The 12,896-nt window shown below is 41.3% G+C and overlaps 1 protein-coding gene and 1 long non-coding RNA gene across 2 annotated transcripts in view; both read right to left on the bottom strand.

Annotated features, from left to right (window-relative positions):
• Nucleotides 1–12,896, bottom strand: part of LOC134803288 (zinc finger protein 57-like) — a 124,501-nt gene that overhangs the window by 61,430 nt on the left and 50,175 nt on the right. The window lies entirely within an intron of this gene.
• Nucleotides 4,335–8,703, bottom strand: LOC134803213 (uncharacterized). The gene is made up of 3 exons (XR_010145958.1): nt 8,648–8,703; nt 7,923–8,051; nt 4,335–4,519 (listed from the first exon to the last, which is right to left on the bottom strand). It is a non-coding gene; the product is annotated as an uncharacterized LOC134803213 (long non-coding RNA).

Genomic DNA, 12,896 nt, shown 5'->3' with positions numbered 1-12,896 from the left:
CCGCGCTTGTATCGTAAATAACTATTAACTTTTTGACTTGTAGCCCGCTCCACACTCGTGCGCGAATCGCGGCGCGAAGCCGCGCGAACGCGAGTGTGGAGGGGGCTTATGGTTTAAATGGTTTAGGTTTCGCTTCAAGACCTTCAAGTAGGTACAAACAGCGACACTCCTAACTGTACATCGGTGGACCCATGTGGACCTTATTACAAAAGGCATAAGTTCCACCGATGTACACCGTACAGTATATATGTAGTCTGTGGTACAGTTAAAAGCCTGTCCAGACGGGAACATTTCTTTGCCAATCTGAATAAATTATCCGACGGACGCAAACGACAATTTGGCTCGCCGAAATGGGGTTGGCCGGTGGAAGTTTTTAACAGATGGCGCCATCATAGCTTGCCCTGTCAGTCCCTAGAATTGTGTCAAATTTTTGTTTTTTTAAAACCTTGGATGCCAGCCCTTTAAGCCAAATCTCATAGAAAAAGGGGCAATCTATGATGGCGCCATCTATGCAAACCTTTGACAGCTGCCAACCCCATTTGACCGCCGATTATGACCGGTATTAACGATAAAATGGAGTGCGGACGCAAGAATACCAATTCGTGACGCTAGTCTTCGCGTTTGGGGGAATTTTTTTAATTTAGAGCGCTCAAATATCAAAATCTAAAATTGTTGAAAGTAGCCAAATTGGTGTTTGCGTCCGCACCACCTGATTTGATCGGACAATTTAATCCGATTGTCGAAAAATTTCCCGTCTGGACAGGCCAGGCAGACAGTGTGGGCGGTACTTGCCTGATATTACGAGAGTGGTGGAGATAAGCGTGCCTCCGCATAACTGCCTGTAGGGGGTCACAGTCTTGTCGTAGACGCTGGCGTGCCAAGGCACCTCGCTACCCTCACTCGCGCTTCTTCGTAGTCGCATTCCGGACGGTGGGAGCGTGCCACATTCTGAGTCAAATCATAAGCAATGGACCATAAGTAGAGACTGTAGGTACCGTAAAATGGGGTGAGTTGGGACAAATCCAAAGTATACTTGTTCTCAAATTGTTATGAACTCAAAACAAAAACGGTCGTTTTAACTTTGGACGACGAATTCACGAATTGACGAATTTGGATTGACGAATCCAGCAACATAAAAACTAGTTTGATGTATTCAAAAGGTACTTAAATACAAGATACAGTAGCGGTCCCCTTTTTTAAATAGGTACCTGTCGTTAAATTTAAATAATCACGATTATTTAGCAGTGGCGCTAGTGTGCACGTTGATGGGCTTTACCACGCATCACATTCTTTTTGCCTCTCTGTCGCACTTGTAAATTCGTACGTAAGTGTCAAAGGAAGGCAACACGTCGAACGTGGTTCACGGTAGGCCCTCAGGCCTTTGAGGCCTAGGCGGGTTACTTATTACCTCTTCAACAAGTAGCGACATAATCCCAACAGCCATCTATACAATGCATGGCCCGTAGCGCGTCCCGAACGAACCCGGGTCTACATTCAGGCAGGACGCGCTGTCCGCTGGACACAAAGTTTGGCCATCTCGGTGATTCAATCCAGTTGTAAGTGACGCTTGGGTGTGAGGGCAGCGGACATTTTGAGTCTCTGTCGCACTTGTAAATAAGTACGTAAGTGTTACAAGGAGGCAACACGTCGAACGTGGTTCGAGGTAGGCCCTCAGGCCTTTGAGGCCTAGGCGGGTTACTTATTACCTCTTCGACAAGTAGCGACATAATCCCAACTGCCATCTATACAAAGCATGGCCCGTAGCTCGTCCCGCACGAACCCGGGTCTACATTCAGGCAGGACGCGCTGTCCGCTGGACACAAAGTTCGGACATCTCGGTAATTCAATGCAGTTGCATGTTACGCTCGGGTGCGAGGGCAGCGGACATTTCGAGTCTCTGTCGCACTTGTAAATTCGTACGTAAGTGTGACAGGGAGGCAACACGTCAAACGTGGTTAGGCTTAGAGGATATAACCAACGGAGACGCCATGTCTATAATTTTCGGTACAAAATAGTCTGCCGTTTTTTGCGGGGGAGGGGCACATCAAATGTATACGTAACGTAAACATAGCCATGTCAGATAAACGTCAATCCATTCCATACATGTGGTTGACATATGGTTGACCATTGGCCGCCTATTTTCGACAGAGCTAGGGAACGCCTGTTAATGACCACTCCGTTTGGTTATGTTCGGGGTAAGCCCTCTGGTTAACTCATGCCTTTGAGGACTATTAGGCGCGTGTTCTTCACTTACCCCATCGACAAGTAGCGACATAATCCCAACTGCCATCTATACAAAGCATGGCCCGTAGCTTGTCCCGCACGAACCCGGGTCTACATTCAGGCAGGACGCGCTGTCCGCTGGACACAAAGTGTGGACATCTCGGTGATTCGACGCAGTTGTAAGTTACGCTCGGGTGCGAGGGCAGCGGACATTTTGAGTCTGCAAATGAAGGAGAAAATGAGAAAACTTGGCTGCGAATAAATATGGATTTGTTCTTATTAAAATATTAATTTCCACAAATTAATTCTATAAGGGCCACTTGCACCATCCAGGGTTATCTAGAGTTGGACCAAGAAAAGTCTGCAGCGATTTTGATAGCCCACGCAGTGCAAGTGTTATTTATACGTCATAATTTCATAGAACTTTGACGTTTAAAATAACACTGGGACTGCGAGGGCTGTCAAAACCGCTGCAGACTTTTCTTGGTCTAACTGTACTAACTCGGAGTTAACCGTTAACACAAGGTTAAATTTGTACTGGTGGCACACAATAAATTACATTACTAGGTACCAAGGTTCACTCTCTAACAAAACGCGTCTATTACGACAGATATGACCGCTAGGTGGCGCAAGCGCGAGCAGGCGTCCGTTCCGTAGCGGTGCGCGGCAACTACTATGGTTAGGTAGACACCAAAATTGGTGTGGGCAAAATTGGTAAGTAAGTATTTATTTGTACAGTCAACAACAGAGCTATGAATACAGGCAATGTGCCAAAAATATGTATACACGACCTTAATGTACAGGCAATAAAGTACTGTATACATATTTTTGACACTTTGCCTGTATTCATAGCTCTGTTGTTGACTGTACTTGTACTTGTAGCGACGCGACGAAATCGCGGAGTGAGCCACGCCTCTGGAGTCCTGGTGGTTACTCCAGGTTTAACCGGTTAACTCCGAGTTAGTGGCTAACCTTACATGGTGCAAGTGACCCTAAATTAAATAAGTATTTTTAAAGTTAATTTGCCTTGCACCTAGGATATGCTAGCAGTCTTGCTACCCCCAGGGGCGTATTTACCCTAGGGCCATCCGGGCCATGGCCCGGGGCGCCAACCTCCAAGGGCGGCATATGCCAACCCCCAGGGGCGGCATGCCGCCCCTGGCGGATTGCATTTTGTTTTTCTTCCTTAACTTCTGGGGCGACGAAACGTATTGGCCCTGGGCGCCAAATTTCAAAATACGCCCCTGGCTACCCCTAATTTAGTACGGATGCTACCTATAGCTGTGCTGACCATTGAAGGTGTTATTCTATCCTTTATTAGGACATTTTCTGCTGAAAGGAACAGATAAATAAATGTGTTGTTTATGTGTCCTCCTTAGCAGCAAGATAACAGGAAGTGTTTGGATCATAGAGTGGTAACTCCATACTTCAGTTTTCTTACCAAAACGCGCGTTATTTCGTAGTCGACATCCAGCGTCAAGAAGCGGAATTTTATTTACAGTAGTGCTAATTGACAATAGATGTCGCGGCGAACGAAAACTCTAATGCTCGACAATATCCAGCTAATATTATAACCGGATTAACGGAAACTCTAGTTTCAACTCCTTCTGCTTCTAATATTAGTTGTAAATTGTTTTAGCTGTACATTTTTCGTCAGTAGCGACACTTGTGACATCTCGTGTCAAGTAGGGGTACTGATAGTTCCATTACCTACTTGATGTTACCAAATGTTACTAACAAAAAGCGTTTTGGTAAGATAACTGATGTATGGAATTACCTACCACTCTTTCGTTATTTATATTAGGTATTCTATGGTGCAATATAGAGCCATATAGATAAAAAACTTGTCAAACCTCCGTGTGCTAGTAACCCTAGAAAACACTTCCTGCCGAATCGTGTGGTAAATGTGTGGAACTCTCTACCAGAAGCTGTTGTTAGTGCACCATCGGTCAACACTTTCAAAAATAGACTAGATACACATTTTAGAACTTTAAAAAGTGCAAAATAAAATACAAGTGCTTCGATATAAACGCATCAGCTCTAAGAGCTGCTATTGTATCAAATAAAACAAATAAAAAAATAAAATAAAATAGAGCCAAGGGTAGTGCCTCGCTTGCAGCTCGGGAAGTCATCAGAAGTCCATCTACCGCCCACGCAGCGCGGATGCTGCCCGCTGAGACTGTAGCCCGTCGGGCAAGAGTAGAGGAGGCTAAAGTCGGCTAAGTCAGCGCGGGGCTCGATGTCCACGATGCTGTAGCTACCGATGCGAGGGTAAGGTGGAAGCTTGCAGGTGCCTCTGGAAAATTTACAACACATGACAGATGTATGTGTTATGTATAGGGCCCGATCGAAGTTTCGGTTTTGACTGCGGCATGATAAAGGTTCGGTTTCTGTATTATTTAAAGGATGTCTCACGCTAGACCGGGCCGGGGCCGGCCCGAGGCTTCCAAATGTATGAAACAAACGCGTTCCTACGCACACAGTCGAAGCTCGTGTAGGTGAACGCGTACCATGCTTGTGTGAGTGAGATAAGACGTGCTAGGGCACAGAACACCCGACTAGAAACCTAATATTGGCCATTTCGTTCGCGACGCAAATCACCAAACTGTGAGGCGCGGGAGGGGTGCTCCCGGCGTTGCGATTGGTCGTGGCGCGCTGACACGTGTAAGCGTAGGGATGGGACATGTTCATTACTTGCAGTGGTACTGGTACCAATGGTACCGTAATCTGTTGTGGTAAAATAATTGTTATCAATAAAGTCCACAGATTAATTACTTCAGAATATTCATACAATATAATCATTCATTAGGTACTTTAAAAATGTATCTAAAAATGTTACTTTGCATATTATTAATGAGCTAAGATTGTAAACATAAGAAAAACTGTAACGATTTCGATGAAATTTGCTATATGGGGGTTTACGGAGGCGAGGCGTTTTAACTCTAGGAAAACGCGCATTTTAGATTTTTTATGTTTGCTGTGCAAAGCTCGGTCTCTCAGATATTCAGTTTTTATTAACGCTGTTTTCTACAGTAGTACCGTTGAGGCACCACGTCACTGACACAAAGGCAAAAGCCGCTATACACCAATGCATGCATGCTAATGAAAAATACTGTATTATTTTCCTAGTCTAATTCATACTAAACAACCATGCATAATCTATTTAAAGCATCTAAGTACCTACGTTTACGAATAAACCGACGCGACAATTTTGTATATGATCCCAGCACATCTGTAAAATTAGTTTGGTTACGGCAATAAACAAATATAAAATAATATAAATGTGTAATAAATTTCACATTTCGTCGGAGTCCATTTCAGTTCATCATCAGGTCCATCTCGTGACCCAAGACCTTACTGCTCACCTAGAGGATTCTAATAAACCCACACAACATGTGTCTATCACAAACCAACACCGAGTTCCCTCGCACTTCTTCAAAGTTCATCATCTGGTCCATCTCGTGCCCCCCCACCGTACTGCTCACCTAGAGGATTCTAACAAACCCACACAACATGTGTCTATCACAAACCATCACAAATTACATCATTCATTTATTATTAATAAATCAATCATGAATTTCAAAAATACACTTTGGTGGCAAACGCAGCCTATGGAAACTATACTACTAACTAATGGCGCTTGCAACTAGGAGAATGTCACATGGGCGTTGCTCTGAAAACCTGCTAAAATATGATCATTTTCTTATTTTGATGCTACCACAATAATGGTACTACTAACTAAAAACTAAACTACATACTACATATACCCACTAAGATAAACTACCAACTACCTAATTAAAACTATAGATTTTACAGATCAATTTTATTTATTCTCAATTAAAAATGAAAGAGAATCACAATTATCTTTTACATTTCTTAAAATGGTACAATATGGTTCGAGCGAAAGCACGAATTTACCGCAATTGACAAAACCATCACCGTCACATCACTAGTTGTTGACGTGAAAGGGATAGCACATTGCATTTTCAAGTAGACGGAAAAGGACGGGCTACTTCACTGCCGCTCAGTACAACCATATTGACCAGTATAAAATGAACCCCGCGGACAAGAAATAATTTTCAACAAAATAGTGATTTTGACTTACCTGTGGAATGTTATTCCATCTGTTTTATAACTGGAAGTCTTAGATGAAATGCCACACCATTTCACACTGCAAAATCCCATGATTTGAATAAATTGCGATTTATTTTCGTAAACACGCGCACACTGTTAACAGGTCGTGAATTTGGACGCAACTGATCGGAGCGGCGCGCGTGAAATATTTTATAAGCGCTATTGCTCGCACGAGTGGAGGCCGCGAGTCGTCCTATAAGCTATGTCTATAGGGGTTGGTCTGTGTGCTAGGGTTTCCGCCATTTTGTTGTCAAGTTCGATGACCTCAATGACTCAAAACTCATTGCGCGAATTAAGAGATAAGAGATAAGAGATAAGAGATCTTTATTTGCATACCATAGTACAGATGTTACATACATGGACCCTAGAAAGGGTGTAGCAAAAATTTATGGTTCACAATTTCACAGTTTTGGTTATTATTACTACTGACTTATACTTAGGTTTCGATATTATAATACTTATACATTTTCTAAATTGCACTTTTAAGTTGTAACAGCCTCTTCTAACGAATACTTGAATCTTATTACCTATAAACAAGGACTACTAAATTACGTTTTAAGTACTTATTACTGTTTGTATTAATATAAAATATGTTATAATATAATACAATTTTATTTATATTATATGTACAAGTTACTATTTATTTATTTACATAGTATCATCCTCCATAAATTCGGCTATTGAGTAGTAACATTTATCCATTAGCATAGTTTTAAGGCGGTTTATGAAGTTTGAGTCTGTTTTTAAATATGTGGGGATTTTATTATAAACATTTATGGCTCTGTAGTATGGTCCGTTTTTGTATATTTCTAGTTTAGGCTCCGGGAGTTCTATGTAGTGTTGACGTCGAGGGTTTTGACAAAATTGGAATAAATGTAAGTTTTTTCGGACAAATGTAGCTACTTCCAAAATGTACAGAGAGGGGAGGGTCAGTAAGTTAAGATTTTTGAAGTGTGGTCTACAGCTGTGGGGTGGATGTATATTTACTAGGATCCTGATACATTTTTTCTGCATGATGAAAACGTTTTGAATGTCGGTGCTGTGGCCCCACAAAAGAAGCCCGTAGCATAGCCATGCGACTGCTTGCGAGTGATACGCCGCCAGCGCACACTCTAAGGTAGTGCTACACTTCAATACGCTAAGTGCATACACAAATCGGGCAAGTTTATTTTTAATTTTTTCTACATGTTTTTTCCATTAGGAAGAAATAAGAATCGTATTATGTTGTAAGGTGGGTATCTAAGCTCGATTTATACAATAGTTTCCTATTTTGAATCAGTAGGTATAAACGAAGTAACAAAATTTTTGTAAGGATATTCAGGCCACTAAAATATTACGTAAGTTAAAAACATGATTTTTTGTTTATATAGATATTGTGTTGTTTTCAGTGTGATCTGATAGGTTTTGTAGTTCTTTCTCTTTTACTCCAATGAAGGCGTAATTATAATAGTGACAGAGAAAGATGCCCGCAATTTGCAAATTTCGTATTTCGCGGTTATAGCCCTTATTGGGTTGAAGCCGGGTGCGTTATGTTGACGTCTTTGGCGGTCAAAAGGTAAACTCACGGAACGCCATTTTCCGCAGCGACCGCGTAATAGCAGTACTGTGGCCACCGCCTGCAGGCTTCTGGGCAGAGCCCCTCAAGTTCTTGAGACCAGGGCTCAGAGCAGTGGAGGATAAGTTCTAGAAGCCCCCTGTAAACGAGGTATCAAGTGTTAACGTTATACTGGGTTTACACCTTGTGTCGGAAGCCGGTGTTGCTCGAAGGTTTACACGGTCACCTACCGAACAAACAGGTAGGTATCTATGGTATCTAGAGAGTTACACCAAGAAACGTCTGCAGAGATTTAGCACACAACACAATTTTAGCAGTGCAATTTTAAACGTTAAACTTTTATGAAATTATGACTTATAAACAGGGACCGAATACCAGTATATTTTTCATACAAATTAACTGGTATTCAATTTCGGTATCTTGGTTGTTTATGTACCTATATTTTTTCACTTAATTTAGCTAATCTGATCAAGCATTATCCTTACCTAACTACTATTCTATAATATCAAAGAAATAATATGAAAGCTTATGAGATATTTTGATTTCTAGTTATACCGGTAACGGTCCCTGCTTATAAATAACACTTGCACTGAGTGTGTTACAGAAATCTCTGCAGACTTTTCTTGGTCAACTGTACCTAATCATAATCATAATCATAATCATAATCATAATCATAATCATTTATTGCATCCATGGTTTACAAATGGTTTTACCTATATGGGTACGTGCACTTACCCAGAGATGTCGTTTGCGGCACTCAATGATAATGTAACTGAAAGAATATAGTACGTAGAGGTATGGAGTAACAATATAGTAAAAACCGGACTCGCGCACGAAGGGTTCCGTACCAATCATTACGCAAAAAATCGGAAGTTACGGAGAGTTGTAATATGCCTACTTGAATAATAAACTATTTTTATCTTTTATCAGGGGAGAAGGCCTTTGCCCAGCAGTGGGACACTTAAATAGGCTAAAAAACCGGACAAGTGCGAGTCGGACTCGCCCACCGAGGGTTCCGTACTTTTTAGTATTTGTTGTTATAGCGGCAACAGAAATACATCATCTGTGAAAATTTCAACTATCTGACTATCACGGTTCATGAGATACAGCCTGGTGACAGACGGACGGACGGACGGACAGCGGAGTCTTAGTAATAGGGTCCCGTTTTTTACCCTTTGGGTACGGAACCCTAAAAAGCGGCAGTTTAAAATAGGGCTTATGTAGGCGTACATCCATATTACTATTTTAATTTTAATATACCGCATCACTACTGACTCCTCCTTCTTCCTCGCGCTATCCCGGCATTTTACCACGGCTCATGGGAGCCTTGGGTCCGCTTGACAACTAAACCCAAGAATTGACGTAGGCACTAGTTTTTACGAACGACTGCCATCTGACCTTCCAAACCCATAGGGGAACTAGAGGCCTTATTGGGATTAGTCCGGTTTCCTCACGATGTTTTCCTTCACCGAAAAGCAACTGGTAAATATCAAATGATATTTTTTTTTTTTTTTTTATTATTTCGTACATAAGTTCCGAAAAACTCATTGGTACGAGCCGGGGTTCGGGGGTTCCGATCACTGCTGACTATAAGTATCAAAAATTAAAATTCACTCATTCACAATGAAAATGCTACGAAACTTACAAACGAGAAACACTAGAAGATACATCTTAATAAACTGACTAATTAATTAATTATGGCTGAAGAGACGATGACGAACTCTTGACGCATACAAATAAAAGACAGCTATACACGATGGCTAAAAAATAACTGCATTCCCGTTGCCAGGGAGGTTTTGGGATTATACTGAGCAACTTTTACTATGGGACCAACCCCGAAATCGCGAATAAAAGATTACCTTCCTATAGAAAATGGACCAGCCAAAATGTATGAAACAGCCAATTTTTTTTCGTCATAGTAAAACTTGCTCAGTATAATCCCAAAACCTCCCTGGCAACGGGAATGCAGTTATTTTTTAGCCCCCCTGTATAATAAAAACCGGACAAGTGCGAGTCGGACTCCCCCACCGAGGGTTCCGTACTTTTTAGTATTTGTTGTTATAGCGCGCGGCAACAGAAATACATCATCTGTGAAAATTGCAACTGTCTAGCTATCACCGTTCGTGAGATACAGCCTTGTGACAGACGGACGGACGGACAGCGGAGTCTTAGTAATATGGTCCCGTTTTACCCTTTTGGGTACGGAACCCTAAAAACTGTATTTGTCTGAGTAGGTATTTATATACTATACCCACAACACAAGCCTTGTTGAGCTTACTGTGCGGCTTAGTCAATTTGTGAAAAGAATGTCCTATGATAAATATTTATTTATGATGTCTTAAACGTGAACAGTTGGGCTAGTTATCGACAAAGAATGTAAGTCTATTTGTAGATTACCAGTCTTTATTTTTACGTGTCTCTGGGGAAAAGTGTTATTGAAGACTTTTCCTGTTCTGAGTTCTTCTAATTGTTATTTTAATATCATTTACCTTTTAATACATTCGTAAATACGGCATAACACTAATTAGGTATATAAAATAGCTGACATTTATATTTAATATATATTGTACATATATAGTAGATTGTACAACAAGGGCATAAAGTGACCCATTTTTACCCGAGGCAATTTTTTGGTCTGAGCGAAGCGAAGACCAAAATAGTAGACGAGGGTAAAAATGGACATTTATGCCCTTGTTGTACACTCTGCTTTTCACTTCGATTGCGAGGAAAATATACAAAAAATCAAATATTTTATTTATAGGTTATTTTATAATAGGTTATTTTAACGTATTTATTCAAGACTAAAGAAAATTGTTCTTGGGCCGGTCGGAGGCGCGGGGCACGCCGATCGGGAGAGCGCCGGTCGGGGGCGCGCCGGCAGGGCTGGCAGTTTGTATGGCAGAATTTGGACTTTATTGCTAAGTCAATAAGGGTTGTAATAGATGATTTTACTTTATGCTCTAGAGCATAAAATGCGATTTTATGTCGTCTACGCAAGACATAAAGGTGCACTTTTTGAGCATGAGAAGTGAAAAAGGAGTTATTAGGTTTTCGCCTCATATTTTCAGAGACGGAAAATAAAGAATTGATCTAGAAACCCCTAATCTTTGAGTATTTAGTAACTTGGAGACGTCTTGGTTGTCATTTTCTGTATAAAACAGTCTGGCGATTTTTGCGGGGGAGGGGCACGTAAAATATGTGGCTATTTGTACATGATTTGTACGTAACGTAACGTACAAACAGCAAAAAGTACTATGCTTAAGGTATTAAGTCCGCCTTATGTACTTTTTACTTGTTCTTGTGCAATAAAGTTTCTTCTTCCTCGCGTTATCCCGGCATTTTTGCCACGGCTCATGGGAGCCTGGGGTCCGCTTGACAACTAATCCCATGATTTGACGTAGGCACTAGTTTTTACGAAAGCGACTGCCATCTGACCTTCCAACCCAGAGGGGAAACTAGGCCTTATTGGGATTAGTCCGGTTTCCTCACGATGTTTTCCTTCACCGAAAAGCGACTGGTATAAATATCAAATGATATTTCGTACATAAGTTCCGAAAAACTCATTGATACGAGCCGGGGTTTGAACCCGCGACCTCCGGATTGCAAGTCGCACGCTCTTACCGCTAGGCCACCAGCGCTTTGCAATAAAGTTGTGCAATAAAGTTTAAAATAAATAAATAAATAATATATAGGACAACAAATAGCCATGCCAAATAAACGTCAGTCCATACAAAAGTTTGCACAATTGTGCAAGTTTTTCGGCAGAGGGGTAAGCTCTTAAAGGCGACTCCGGTTATTAAATGCTCTAAGCCCCTAATATACTGACGTACGCCAGTATTACCAAAGAGAATAGTATTTCTTTGTCTATGTCTAGGGCGTTATGTGTCCACACGAATAAGGTTTTGTAAATAATTTTATTTGCATACTTAGCCTAAGCGCGCACCACGATTTTAGTTTTTGCGACACGATTTTAGAATCGCGCTGTAATATATCGCAGAAAATTCACTGCGCGCACTGCGATGAAAAAGTCGCGGTTTGTTCATTCTCAACATGGATTTCGTACCAGTCGTTTGTCATGAAACGTTGTCTTTAATATGTGATCGCTGTATGACTTTGAGTATTTATACCACAAAGGTGATCTCCTTCTATTTTCATAATTAAATGGTCAACATCTAGCGTCTTCAGCAGCAGGTTCCGACATGTTGACGCTTGGAGAGCGATATGCCGACTGAGATCCGGGTGCGATTTTATTATCGCAGTGCGCGCGGGGCCATACAACTCCGTATGCGACAATCGCGTCGCGAGCAGTCGCGGAAAAATGTGACAAATCACAATTTTAAAATCGCTGCGATTTTTTTGTCGCATATGCGCGCACTGCCATATAAACACATACGTTACATTTCTGCGACTAAATTATCGCGCGACAAAAAGTCGTGGTGCGCGCTTGGCCTTATACATTGATGTGGAGTGCGCCACAGTGGTAAAGGCCCCTGTACATACTGGGCCAGCGTGGGCCAGTCTGGGGGACGCATTTATGTGTTAGACGGAGCAAGTAATATTGCTATCTCATTCTACCGCATGGCTCCGTCCCTTGGACTGGCCGGCGCTGGCCCAGTGTGTAAATACAGGAACCTTAACACGTTACTTAATAAAATAGCATCAATGTCATATAAATTATTTATTTTGTATGAATCGTCATAAAAATAAATTTACCATTTAACTAAAATAAAACATAATGTTTACTTAAAATACTTAGAAATATACATTAGGCAAATAACCTCGCAAGGGTGCTCGCTCTGTGTGGACCAGCCTATTTAAAAATGATTAGGTGTAGGTGCCGTTTTTTGTAATACATATATGTACCTCAAGATACTTTAACAAATAAAATTAACATTGTATATATACAAAAATTCAATAGCGATTGGCGATTTTTAACATGTCAATCGCGATTACTTAATCCATTCAAAAGTAATCGACAGATGCC

This window comes from Cydia splendana, chromosome 26 (genome assembly GCF_910591565.1).
Source record: "Cydia splendana chromosome 26, ilCydSple1.2, whole genome shotgun sequence".
Lineage (NCBI taxonomy): Eukaryota > Metazoa > Arthropoda > Insecta > Lepidoptera > Tortricidae > Cydia > Cydia splendana.
Note: the sequence above shows the minus strand (reverse complement) of the source record. Positions and strands in the feature narration are given on the sequence as shown.